Source organism: Rhinolophus sinicus, linkage group LG02 (genome assembly GCF_036562045.2).
Source record: "Rhinolophus sinicus isolate RSC01 linkage group LG02, ASM3656204v1, whole genome shotgun sequence".
In the NCBI taxonomy this organism is placed as follows: domain Eukaryota; kingdom Metazoa; phylum Chordata; class Mammalia; order Chiroptera; family Rhinolophidae; genus Rhinolophus; species Rhinolophus sinicus.
In genome coordinates, this window is record NC_133752.1 from 194944578 (window position 1) to 194957627 (window position 13050).

The following is a 13050-nucleotide window of genomic DNA, read 5'->3' on the forward strand; positions in this document are numbered from 1 at the left end:
CTAAATGGCTTATGAAGCTAGTTTCTTAGTTCACGGTTGGGGTGGAGGGGCTGAAAATGGGGTCACCGGCAGGAAAGTCAGTGATCCCTTTAAAAGGTAAGTCGGGTTCTTTATGTCCAAGTCCTGAAGTGGCTCCCCACCTCATTCCAGGAGAAGCTGGTCTGGGGGGCCGGGACCCACCCCATTCCCTCTCTGACTTCCTGTTATCTCCTAGCTCCTGGGATAGACACTGGTATTTCTTCACAGGAACTTTGTTCTCACCAGCAATGTTCTTCCTCCATAACCGCAGGGCTTGCCCCTCTTCCTTCCTTCCAGTCCCTGGGCAAATGTCACCTGACTGGTAAGGCCTTCCCTGGCCATCCTATCAAAATCAGCTAACTTTATACCCTCATCCGGGCTTTCCCAATCTCCCTTCCCCCTGATTTCCTCACCAGCACTTAGTCCCAGCAGACACCGATATGCTTCTTGTGTACTGTCTGTCTCTCCCGCACTAGAATATAAACTTCCTAAAGGGCAAAGACTTTCAGCCTTGCTGTAATCCTGCCATCGAAACAGTGAGGAGCGTAGGGCGGGCAGGCATTCTCTGAACCAGAATGCTTTAGAGAACTAGGCTAGAACTTACATACGCACAGGTGGCGGTGTGACGAGAGAATGGCAGAAGCGAAAACAACACAATTGATCTAAAAGCAGAGCCTGTCAAATTCTCCAGGTCCAGTTACAAGGGGAAAAACCCAACTTGAGTTGACATGAGAGCTGCGAAGAGATTCCAGAAAGTAAATACGGATCACAGCTGCAGATGGTCAGTAGCTCCAAACTCGGGGAGCTTGGCCCACTGCTTCCTGAAATCGCTTACGTCTATAACTAGACAAGGGTCTACTACATTGATAGATTAAGTTTGATTATATAATCACATGACCCAAAGCCATCTTTACACATACGTGTAATCTCAGAATCTACAGGAAACCGCTTCTCACCCTCTTCAAAACGTCTCTGCAACAGACCGAGCTCTGCGCTCCAACGAGCCTGCTGGGAACAGCTACCAGCTATGGGAGCGCCTGATTCACACACCAATCATCGGATGCTCACAACACGAAAACCCTCACCTCCCTCTGCAGATGAGGAAACCAAAGCAGAGCCCACAGGCTCCCGAGCAGCACTCTACCCGCTCAGGCCACGTTCTTAACACTCCTGGACCCAGAGGGTCTTGGACGGGTCAGTGACATCTACCACTTGTCCTGTCAGAGGTTGGCCTTGAAAGTGGGTGGCCACCAACAATACTTGTAAGTATGTCCCTCCCCTGAATCCCTCTCACGAGGCTTCCCCCATTACTTGTGAGACTGTCCACAACGATTCTGTCCCCACGGTACTTTCTTGTTCGTGGAGTGCTATCCTAGCTCTCAATGCCATGGGCTTCTCTAGACGATAAAAGGTGGCTGAAGAGTTAAATCCAACAAAAAGACGAAATCCAGCACTTTTCTGAAAAGCTTCCTAGAGAGAATCACTCCATAAATAACTACATGTTGTTTAATTAATCCTTCTGTAACTAAAATCGGGCTTCCGAAAGATTCAAGTGTATAAATACTGTTGCCACTTGCTCCCAATTTTTCCTAAACAGGAGCCAAGAGCTCCAGGCCGCTTACTTTAACATGGGCAAGTCCCCCGCCTTGGGCTGCAGGGCCAGAAACAGATCTGGGTACAACTCCTTCAGGTCTCCTCAGCCTTTCTCCCCCTTCTTATGGCTACATGAAAAAAAAAATCACAGCCAAACACCTCCTGCAGGGTACCGTCACGCTCAATGTTCTCAGTCTACATGAAGTATCTAGCATCAGAAAGTGGGTACAAGCCCATCTATTTTAGGAGTCTCAAGTAAAGCCATCAGGAAAACCAAGCATACCGGCAATTGAAATGTAAACCCAGCGGAACTGTAATTTTAGCATTAGCATATAAAATAATTTCCTAATAGATCATTCCAATACTATCCCATCATTTGAAAAAGCAAAGCATCGGTGTAATCTGTTTCTAGCCTCGTGATTAATGCCAAACGCCTGCATTTCCTTGTTTGGATGAACACAAGCTGCAGTAGTAAAGAAAAGCAGCGGCTCCAAAGGAAGCAAGTCGCCCACAGGAATATGTGTACACACCCCGAAAAAGGGTTACTAACACCTCCCTCCCCCACTCGCCCTTGTCCTGACTTTCCCGGTTCTGGTTTTCTTGCACTTTCCTAACTTTCTGAATGGTTTCAGAAAGCCCGTGGAGGCGTACTAGTTAGTGAGTGGGGTCCGGCACGTTTGATGTCCACACACCGGCCTCCCTGCGACCACTGCTCCCAGCCTGTGGGCGCTCTGCACCCCATCCTATCGCGGGCCGAGGACTACAGTCCACAGAAAACCCACATGAGCTTCCTCTGTCCTCCTTCCTTCAATGTCCAACCTCATGCGACTCCCCATTCCAGCCTCTTCTCCACAATGTTCTCCACTGTCCTTTCAAGAACCTGCTTCCTCTTTCATTTCAGGTTTAACCACTGCTTTTCTGCTTATTTTCCTTCCTTGCCTTGAAAAACGTGCTTTAATCCTCAAGACATTGACAACACGTATGTTTCTAGTTATAGTTATGGCCCCTGTCAGGTGGATTATTCTGTTTGCCCTCCAGCCTCACTCCTCACCCATCTCCTCCACGGCCCCTCTGGCTTCCGGCCCAGTTTGGCTGGAATGAGGCAGGTGAGTGAGGAGGACTCCGCTCTCCCAGCACCCACCCCGCGGCCACTGCGGCCGGCTGGCGGGGAACCTCCGGCGAGGCAACCAGAACAGCCCCCTCGTCAGGCGCTTGTGTCCAGGCCGAGACGCAGTAACAAGTCCTGTACTGTCAGCCCGCTTTCTCCAGCGGTCTCCCAACCCTGCTCCCCCTTGTAAAAGGTCCCAGGTCTGCACTGGTCAATTCGGCGACAGCACGTTCTCCTGCTAAGTTCTCCTCTGCAGACCAGAAGCTGGGCTACCTTTCCAGAACCCCTTTCCAGCACGGTTCTGGGTTAGAGTTGGCAAAGAGAAGCACAAAACAGATGTGGCAGGCAGAAGAAAGGGGAGGCTGAAATTCCCCGGGGAGCCCCCAGGTGGCTGCCGCAGCCCCAGCCCCAGGGCTTCCCGCGAGCTCACGGGAACCGCTCAGTGTGGTGCTCCCTTCAGTCTGAGATGATCAGCAGTAGCTTCCAGGACCTTCCAATGGCTGGGTAAGCCCTTAGTTCTGCTATGAAAAACCACCTCGTACCTGGGGTGGAAAGCGCCCCTTTTCCTGAGTGAACCCTGAATAATACAATTAAGCAAGCGCTCCTCAAATTACCCAGTTTGAGCGTGCCATCTGTTTCCTACCAGGACTCTAATACAGTTAGTTCTTCTCTCATCCCTAGGATTTCAGGGTAGAATATTATCACTTGGGGAGCAAGAGACTTCTATTTCATGCAGTATGGCACACCAGCGGGACTAGAAATCCTCCTCAACAAAACACCTAGAAATATCCGACAAAAATCACAGCCAAACTGCAAGCAAGAAACGGCCAGGGTTCAAAACTGGAGGGGATGCTGAGATCAGAGGGGCTAGGACGTGTGTGCGCCGACGGTGGGGGGGTGAGGTCTGCAGGACTTGGCCACATGGCAATGTTTTAACGACCTCGCAGGGACAGAAGACAAGGCCTCCAGCCCTCTTTAGGTGTAAGGGGGAGACAGAATAGTCACTTCCGCACGTAAAGACTGAGCAGTGTCACTTGTCGCTGGAATCATTTCTATAAAGATGATAAAATACTTGTATTCTTAGGCAGGCACCAACTCATTTTCGATGACAAAAATGTTCTTTCCTCAACTGGCCCGACTTACCATGCTCAAAAAAAAACCCACAACCCTCTCAGACAGCCTAAGCAAGAAGCTTTAGAAGAGCCCCACACGCACCCCTGCCTTGAACTCTGCATTTTAGAACCTAACCCTGCTCCTTCTCCATTTCCTGTATTTGCCCTTTGCCTCTCTAGCCCCATCACCGCCATTTTCATCTTTCTTGGATTAGAATCGCAGCTGCAGAAACCCTCCCGCAGCCTCAGTCACCTGAACAGTTTGGCTTCACCTGCCATTGACAGCACTGCCCCCCGCATGCCTTCAAGGCCTCTGGCATCTTCCCAACCCAATTCCTGCTCTGCTCCATCCTCTCAAACCAACCAAGCGATCCGCTGGGTCCCCTTGGTGGCATCACCCCAACTCTATCACAAGCCATACACTGTACTGGGTGCTTTACATAAATATGTTTCATTTTCGTCAAACTCTAAGAAGTATTAGTGCTCCTTTTTGTAAAGTGAGGCCCAGAGAAATTAAACAAGCAAACATTCACAGTAAACAGAGAGGTGGGGTATGGAAGGTCCACCCCAGAGCCCAATCTGTACTTCTGGCAGAAGCCTTCCTTGAATTAGCAGCAAGACTCTCACAAATCAGGAAGCATTTTAGAAAGGCATCTTGAAATGTGCTAGAAGTGAGCTGACTGCTTGTACGTGGATACACCTGTGTTCTCTCCGTTAGGTGTGTTCTCTCTGTTAGGGGCACACAGGCTCTTCCTAAGTAGACCAGACACAAAGATTTGCCCACTGACTTGATTTTTCAAATGCTATGTCCCGTTGGCAGACGGGCAGAGGCTAGACTTTTCTCAGTGACTGGCAGGTGTCTCAGGACAGCTAGGCCTTTAGAAGATGTGTTGATGGTGCTGATTTGCTCCCTGGCTTGGGAGCCCAGAAAGCGGCTTAAGGAACCAACTCAGTGAGAATCTACAAGTCAGTCGTCTTCTAGAGGGAAAGAAACACACTAGGACACTACAGCCCAAAAGGTTTGCTCCCTGAAGGTCACGACTTGTGACCTATCAGTCACACAAGCTATAAAAAATATCCACCTTTACCCATGATCACATACATGCAGGGGGAAAAAAGTGGGGACACAAATTTATAGCTATTAGATTTTCTCAAAAAATTAAGAGATGACATTCCACCAGGGACAAAAAAATAACAGAAGCAGCATGAGTTACTATAACTCTTTCAAAACGCAATTTGGTAATAGTCGTGCATTGCTTAATGATGGGGATTTGTTCTGGGAAACGAGTTGTTAGGTGATTTCATCATAGTGCGAGTATCACAGAGGCACTTACACAACCTAGACGGTCCCACCAACCACACACCTGACTCCATGGGCCAGCACCTGGGCTACAAACCTGTTCGGCACGAGGCCGTACTGACTGAACAGGGGAGACAACTGTAACCAATGGTAAGTATTTGTGCATCTAAACATGTCTAAACATAGAAAAGGCACCGCACAGGTGCGACATAAGAGAGAAAAAGTGGTCCACCTGTGCAGGACAGTTCCGAATGGAGCTCCCAGGACTGGCAGCTGCCCTGGGGGAGTCAGGATATGAACGTGAGGCCTAGGACACACAGGCACCACTGCAGACTTTATAAACACCGTCCACAGGCCCGCCCCCCGCTTCTTTCCAACAGGAACAGAACATGGACGCTGTCAGTGCTGCTCTATGAGTGGGGATGTGCTGGACTCACTGGCAATACTGCGGAGATTCGCTGGTGAAGGCCTCGCCCACTGTCACAGTGACGTCGGGACGGAGTGGAAGGCGGCCTGAGGGTCAGCAGGGAGGAAGTCAGGATGGACAAAGGAACACAGGGCATTGGCACGGCAATGTGGCTCGGGCTACTGCGTGTTGGAGCAGTGGTCACATTGGGAACTTTGTGGCAGTCATTAAAAAAGGGGGTGTTTGTTCAACATGCAGACAGTGGAGAGCGGAAGACTCAGTATTTTGACTTTGATACTAGTTTTTGGTTCCTCCTGGCACAAGAAATAAAATGCATCTATGCTTGACATCATTATTACAACCTGGAAATATGTCCCAAGTACAGGGACAGGCTGGCTGCACACTGTCCCCGAAGGCTCTGCTGGAAACAGCCGTGGCACTTAAGGCTGGTGAGGGCAGCGCCTGAGGACCTGCGTCCTTGTGTAGGTTCTCAGGTCTGTGGCAAAGACATTACAGCAATGAACTCTGAAGACCCTCAAGCTAGGTCTGGGAGGGCTGTGGCGCCCTCTGAACATGCAGCCCGAGGGGGTGGGGTGGGTGACACAAGTCGGGCTGACTGATCGGGAGGTAATGTGTGCACTCAACACTGGGGTGCTGTGACGACAGGGAACCTACTGCCCAGCCCCACAGACGTGGCTCCCGTCAGAGAAAAGAAACTTCCCTTCCGCGGTATTGTAGGGACCACAGCGTACATGCGGCTCGTGTTCACTCAAAGAAAACATCACTATGTGGTGCGTGATGGTAAAAATATTAGTAACTTTTGACCTAGTAATTCTATTTACTATATTTCTATCCTAGGTGACTCTCAAAACAAACAACCAAAGATGAAAGTACAAACATATTCACTCCAATGATATCAATAAGAAAAGGCCGGCAAGAATCTAATTCTTTATCATTTGAAAATGATTAAGCAAATTATGTATGTTTGCTCAACAAAACAGTACTCATTAAAAATCTTATTATGAAGATTCTACGCCATGGGAAATACTTATTATGTATAGTTAGATAAAGAAAGCAGCATATACCAACTCAATACCGTGTTCCCCCGAAAATAAGACCTAACCAGAAAATAAACCGCAGCATGATTTTTCAGGATGCTCGTAATATAAAATAAACCTTAATGCGTCTGTTGGAGCAAAAATTAATATAAGACCCGGTCTTATTTTCAGGGAAATTTTATATTACGAGCATCCTGAAAAATCATGCTAGGACTTATTTTCTGGTTAGGTCTTATTTTCGGGGAAACACGGTACTTAATGTTTTCATTTGTTTTGCGTAAATTATACCTTAATAAAGTTGATGTAAACCAAAGGAAGGAAGGAAAGGAGGGAGGGAGGGAGGGAGGGAGGGAGGGAGGGAGGAAGGAAGGGAAAGAGAGAGAGAGAGAGAGAGAGAGAGAGAGAGAGAGAGAGAGAGAGAAAGAAAGAAAGAAAGAAAAAGAGAACTTATACCTGTGCTATGGCTACAACTGTCTAGAAATCAGACATTCATTTAGTCCAGGCCAAGGAGAACGATATGGAAAAATGAAAACCTTTTAACTTTTCAGAGTGGCAGGATTGTGGACACATTTTCTTCCTTTGCACTTCTACTTACATTAATGCTGTGCAGAAAATAATCACTTTGAAATTTCATTAACCTCATTAAAAAAAATACCTTCACACTATCCCATATCTGGCTCAATCTGCTCCTACGGACTGCAAAGCACTTCCCTGCCCAAGGGGAAGGAGGGAGGCGCTTGCCAGGCAGAATCTCTGCTCCAGGAAACCTGGCACCAACACCACACATGCAGTGTGGTGCCTGAGTGTGCACACAGAAATCACCGCCTCTGAGCTATTTTTCAGAATCAGGCCTAAAAACAGCTGAATTCCACCCCACAGAGGGCAGGCCTATTTTTAGCCATAATCTCAAACAGCCTGGAGGCTGCAGCACCCTATTAACTGCTTCCGTAGCTGCAGGGAAATGCCACAAATCAGTTCCTGGTCAGGCCAGGGAGCCGGGGCCCCCCTCCACTCAGTGGCTACCTGTCTAATAGTCACAGGGACATCCCAAGATCAATTCAGATGACCACATATGTGGCAAGACGGCCAAGAGTTCTTGGAAAGGGGGCAAGAGAAGGATGGGGGTGCCAGTGAGGCTAAGTCTGGGCTCCCTGCGGGTTTTCCCTAACTGTGGAGCCTGAGCTTTTAAGATGTTATTGAATTTTTTTTCCATTTAAAGGTTTTGTGAGTGCATGATTTCTAAACCTTCACAGACAAAATCACAAAAAGCAATTAGTGTTGTCACAGGCAAAAAATGTGTCATTTCATAACAGCAAAAAATTAAAAAGATACCAGAGGACTAATCCAAAGTAGATAGAATTGGACAAAAGCGACATGATGAAAATTAGAAACTTCACTGAAGGATCGAAAAAGAAGAGCTCAAAACAAAAACAAACAAGCCAGAAGGACAGACAATGTATCTAGACAAGAAGACCCTGCATCATTCCCGGGGCCCACAGATCAGTTTACAGAACTAAGAGCTCCAATCAAAATCGCAATAGGTATTAAAACCACCTGAAATAATTTCAAACGTACAGAGAAGTACAGGGAATGTACGACACTGCTCACATACCGGTACACCTTCGATAAGATTCCTCAGCTGGTGTTTCACATCCTTTGCTCTATGACTTACGCGCATTCTCTCTCTCTCTCTCCCCCCAACCCCCCTCCCTCCCTCCCTCCCTCCATTAGCTTTTCCCTGACCTCCGGAGAGCAGGCTGAAGCCCTGAAGCTCTGTCACCCCTACAGATTCTGGTATATATTTCCCAAAACAAGGACACTCTTCTATAACCAGCATACATCCCCCCGTATCAGGAAGTCAACCTTCATACCTCAGCACCAATCCAATCCACAGGCTCCATCCAAATTTGGTGAACTGTCCAACAATGTTTCTTTGTCCTTTCTGGCCCAGAATCCCACCCAGGAAAACAAGCTGTCATGTCTCGCTAGTGTCTTGTCAATCTGGAATGGTCCTCTGTTCTCCCGTCGTCCAGGTTCCTGACAGCACTGCCCTTTCCTTCTGTAGGATGGCCCTCAACCTGTATGTGCACTCGGGGCCCGCTTTCTTGGCAGCAACACCAGAGATGGGAGCTGCGCCCCTTCCAGCGCGTCATGTCAGGAGGGACGGGTGGCAAGCCACCCCTCTGAGGAGCTGGCAACCCCATCCACCTGGACAAGCCCATCTCTGCCTGGTTTCTCCACTGTAAAGTCACCACTGTCCTCTGTAACCGGCATCTCGCTGGGAGAACTCCTGAGATGACACCGATATCCTGTTCTTTGCCAAGCACCCACCCGACGACGCCTGCCACGTGGATGAACCACCTGTGAGGCCTGCCAAATGGTGACTCTAGCCCTCATTAGCAGGCACCGCTTTCCCTCCTCACCTATTTATCCATCAACTGTCCCTGATTTGGCCAGTGGAAACCTCTTCAAACTGGCTCCCGTGCCCTTTGACATGTTCCACTCCTTGAGCATTCCCTCACTTCCTGGCACACGATGTACCAGGCTCATCTTGTGTACTTGCCCGCCCCAACCCGCGGAACCAGCATTTCTCCAAGGACATCCGATTCCTTTTAGCGGACGGAAGTATTTGGAAACACAGATCTGCGTGCTAAGGCTGTTCGTTGCTCCTGCGATGCCGCTGCTTCTAGCCAGAATAGAAAAGCACCTACGTATACAGACACCCACACCTGTAACTATTCTGTGTCTACAGTGTTATCTATGTTAAAGAACCCTGAGTTCATACCTCCAACTCCAACCCCACACCCTCAGGGTTCTTTCTAACCTTCCATCTTTGTAATTCCTTCCTGAGACAGTAACCGCTCCCGTTATCTTCATAGACACTTACATACTCGCTTAATCATTTTACTTCCTTCGCTCACTGGAACAATCTCCCAAACTCTGCAGCCTCATCCTTCACGTCTATACCCTTCACCCCTGAGCCACGGGGCTCCCCACTGCCTCTGTGGGGCACCCTCCCATTACGTTTTGATAAATGAATTCTAACAGTTATCTAAAGAAAATGCGCAAAGCTAGTCAAGAAAATGTGGGAAACTATAAAAAACAAAATCAGGAGATATTTGCCCTTCCGTGTATCATAACTTTTTCTCAATTATAATTAAAATAAATGAGAAGGTGTTGGTATAACAGCTACCTTTCTGGGAGAAAAATAACTGTGCTAGACCCCATCTCACAATAGCCATAAAAATAAACTCCAGGTGAATTAAAAAGCTACACATCACACACACACACAAAAGCAGACATGGTGGTTTTAGAAGACAGCACTAATAATCCTAGGGAACCACACTGACATTCAGTTTTGAGTTTCCAAATTCCATCCCTCACTAAAGGGAACCTGGGCTTCTTGGGAAAATGGCTGATTTTCCAAGGGGCAGGCAAAGTACAGTTGTGGGCCTGCAATGCTCTTCTGTGCCAGAAAGCGAGCATATGCTGTCAGCCGAGAAGGGACACGTCAAACCAGCCTGAGGGGGTACTTCAGATTTTATAGGACCAAACTTTTTCTTCTTTTATTTACTGTATTAGGTAAATTAACAATGGAAGTTTTCCAAATTAGCTCTCAAGCTCCATATGTATAAACAGATAAATTTAAGAATATACAGTAGTCCCCTCCTTATCCACAGGGCACATGATCCAAGACCCCAGTGGATGCCTGAAACCTCAGATAGCACCAAACACTGTATATACATTTTTCCTATACATAGGTACCTATGGTAGTTTAATTTATAAATGAGGCACAGTAAGAGATTAGCAACAATAACTAAAATAGAACAAATGTAACAGTGTAGTGTAACAAAAGTCATGAGAATGTGGTCTCTCTCCCAAGGTATCTCACTGCAGTGTTCTCACCTTGTCACCTGAAGGAAGCACTTCACTGCTTCTCTTTGGCGTCTCCGAACTGCCAGCATCACTGCTCTGGAGCTTTGGGGCCTTTATTAAGTAAAATAAGGGTGACCTGAACACAAGCACCGTGACATTGACAGTCGATCTGATCACGGAGACGGCTACTGACTAACAGGCGAGGCGTGTGTACGGTGGGGACACGCTGGACAAAGGGGTGACTCACGTCCCAAGTGGGACGGCTTTAGATGGCGGGAAATTTCATCACGCTGCTCAGAAGGGTGTTCAATTTCAAATTTATGGAACTTCTGCTGCCCAAATGTGCTTCAGACCCCCCGGTCTCTGCCCACGTTTGCCCACCTGCACCACTGAACAACCCAGACTCTTCTGTCAAGCCCGGCTCCAACGCCCTTGCTTTGGGAGGCGTCTCCCAGTGAGTCAATCACCCTGTCTCTGTCCTCACAGCTCCTGGCAGCACCGAGCAGTGGGAAGGGCGGGGAGGGACCCGGAACCCACAGTCAGGTTCCCAACTGTGTTTTGCAGTTTCTGCTCATGACACCTTGAGCAAATGACTTCTTTGCGCCGAGTTTTCCCAACTGTAGAAATGCCCCTGGAGTTTGCCCTTGGCAGGGCGAATGGATACATTGTACTCTTCTGCCAAGACTTCTACTCACACTGGAAGCAAGCTCCATCTGACAAACTGCAAAACAATGTGTAAGTCCAGAAAATGGCTGGAAAGGATACATACCAAAACATTACCGTTTCCCGAAAATAAGACCTAGCCGGACAATCAGCTCTCATGCCTCTTTTGGAGCAAAAATTAATATAAGACCTGGTATTATATTATATTATATTATATTATCTGATATTATATTATACTATATTACATTATATTATACCCGGGTCTTATATTAATTTTTGCTCCAAAAGATGCATTAGAGCTGACTGTCCGCTAGGTCTTATTTTTGGGGAAACACGGTAACTAGGGGATGATTTTTTTCACTTGTTTGACTTAAGCCTATATGCATGTGTTGCTTACATAAAAGTTTTTAAAGCGTTTCTGAGCTGCCATCTGCGGTGGAACCACCACCAAGATGCAGATTTTCGTGAAAACCCTTACTGGGCAGACCATCACTCTGGAGGTTGAATCCTTGGCTACAATAGAAAACGTAAAGGCCAAGATCCGGGATAAAGAAGGAATTCTTCCTGCTCAGCAAAGACTGAGCTTTGCTGGCAAGCAGCTGGAAGGTGGACGTACTTTGGTTACTACAGTCCGAAGGCATCCACTCTTCACCTTGTGCTGAGCCCTCGTGAGGACGCTAAGAAGAGGAGGAAGAAGGCTTACAGCACTGCCAAGGAGAATAAGCACAGACAAGGAAGCTCACGCTGTAAGATTTCAGGATGAGAACGGCAAAACCAGCTGCCTTTGTCGGAGTGCCCCTCCGATGCATGTGGTGCTGGAGTTTTTAGGACCAGCCCCTTTGACAGACATTATTGTGGCAAATATTGTCTGACCTACTGCTTCGACAAACCAGAAGACAAGGAATTGTGCCTGGGTTAATAAAAGACATGAACTAACACTAAAAAAAGTTTTAAAGAAAAATGAAGTAAGGTTGTAAAAAGCCCGTAGCAGAAGAGTTTGGCACACAGCAGCTACGGGAAATGGAGCTACGAGGGTGAGTGAGGAGGGTAGGAGAGGACCGGAGCGAGGATTCAGGTAAATACCGACACAGCAAAAAGAAGGAATAAGGAAGGTCCCTGCCCTCATGTCTAACGGGACACATTTATGTCCATTTGAACAAATACTGCATTCCAGGTACTGCTTCTAGGTTCTGGGGAGACAGCCATGAATGAGGCTGAAACTCCATGAAAACGGCATTCAAACAGACAAAACAATGAACAAATAAACATACGCCAGGAACTAAGAAAAGCTCACGGAGAAATAAGGGAGGCTAAGGGGACAGAGAGAAGGGCGGGATTTAAACAAGATGGTGGCGTGTGAGCAGAGACTCCAACGAGATGAGGGCCCAGAGCGCAAAGACCTGTGCGAAGGCCAGAAGCAGGAGCTTGGTGAGAGGAACAAGGCGCCGACGTGGCAAAGCCAGGTGCAGGGAGAGCAGAGGGACAAGCAGCCAGGGAAAGGGGCCCTGAGTACACGGGACCCACACACACACTGTGGGGTCCCCAGACCAGCAGCACTGCCGTCTGGGGGCCTGCGGGAGAGGCAGCGTCCGCACGTTAACGAGCTTACCCGTGAGTTGCACACACAGCACAGTCTCAGAAGTACTAAAATGAAGGACCTGGTAAGTAAGCCACGTAAGAATTTTGGATTTTATTAGAAGGCTTTGGCGGGTTTTGAGCTAGAGTGACACACTCTGGTTTCAATTCTCAGATGGCCACTCTGGCTGTTTTGTGGAAAACAGACTTGGGAGGGGCCAGGGCAGAAGCAGGGAGTTAGTTAAGGAGCTATTTTGGTCGCCTGGGTAAGGGATGTTGGCGGCACAGACGAATGTGGTGTTGATGGAGGTGGTGATATGCAGTGAAATAAAGGGTGGATT

General features: G+C 48.0%; 1 protein-coding gene and 1 pseudogene across 4 annotated transcripts in view; one reads left to right on the plus strand and one right to left on the minus strand.

Moving 5' to 3' along the window:
• TCF20 (transcription factor 20) overlaps nt 1-13050 on the minus strand; it is a 161329-nt gene that overhangs the window by 50981 nt on the left and 97298 nt on the right. The gene's annotated exons all lie outside the window — the stretch shown is intronic.
• LOC109436679 (ubiquitin-ribosomal protein eS31 fusion protein) lies at nt 11402-12690 on the plus strand (annotated as a pseudogene).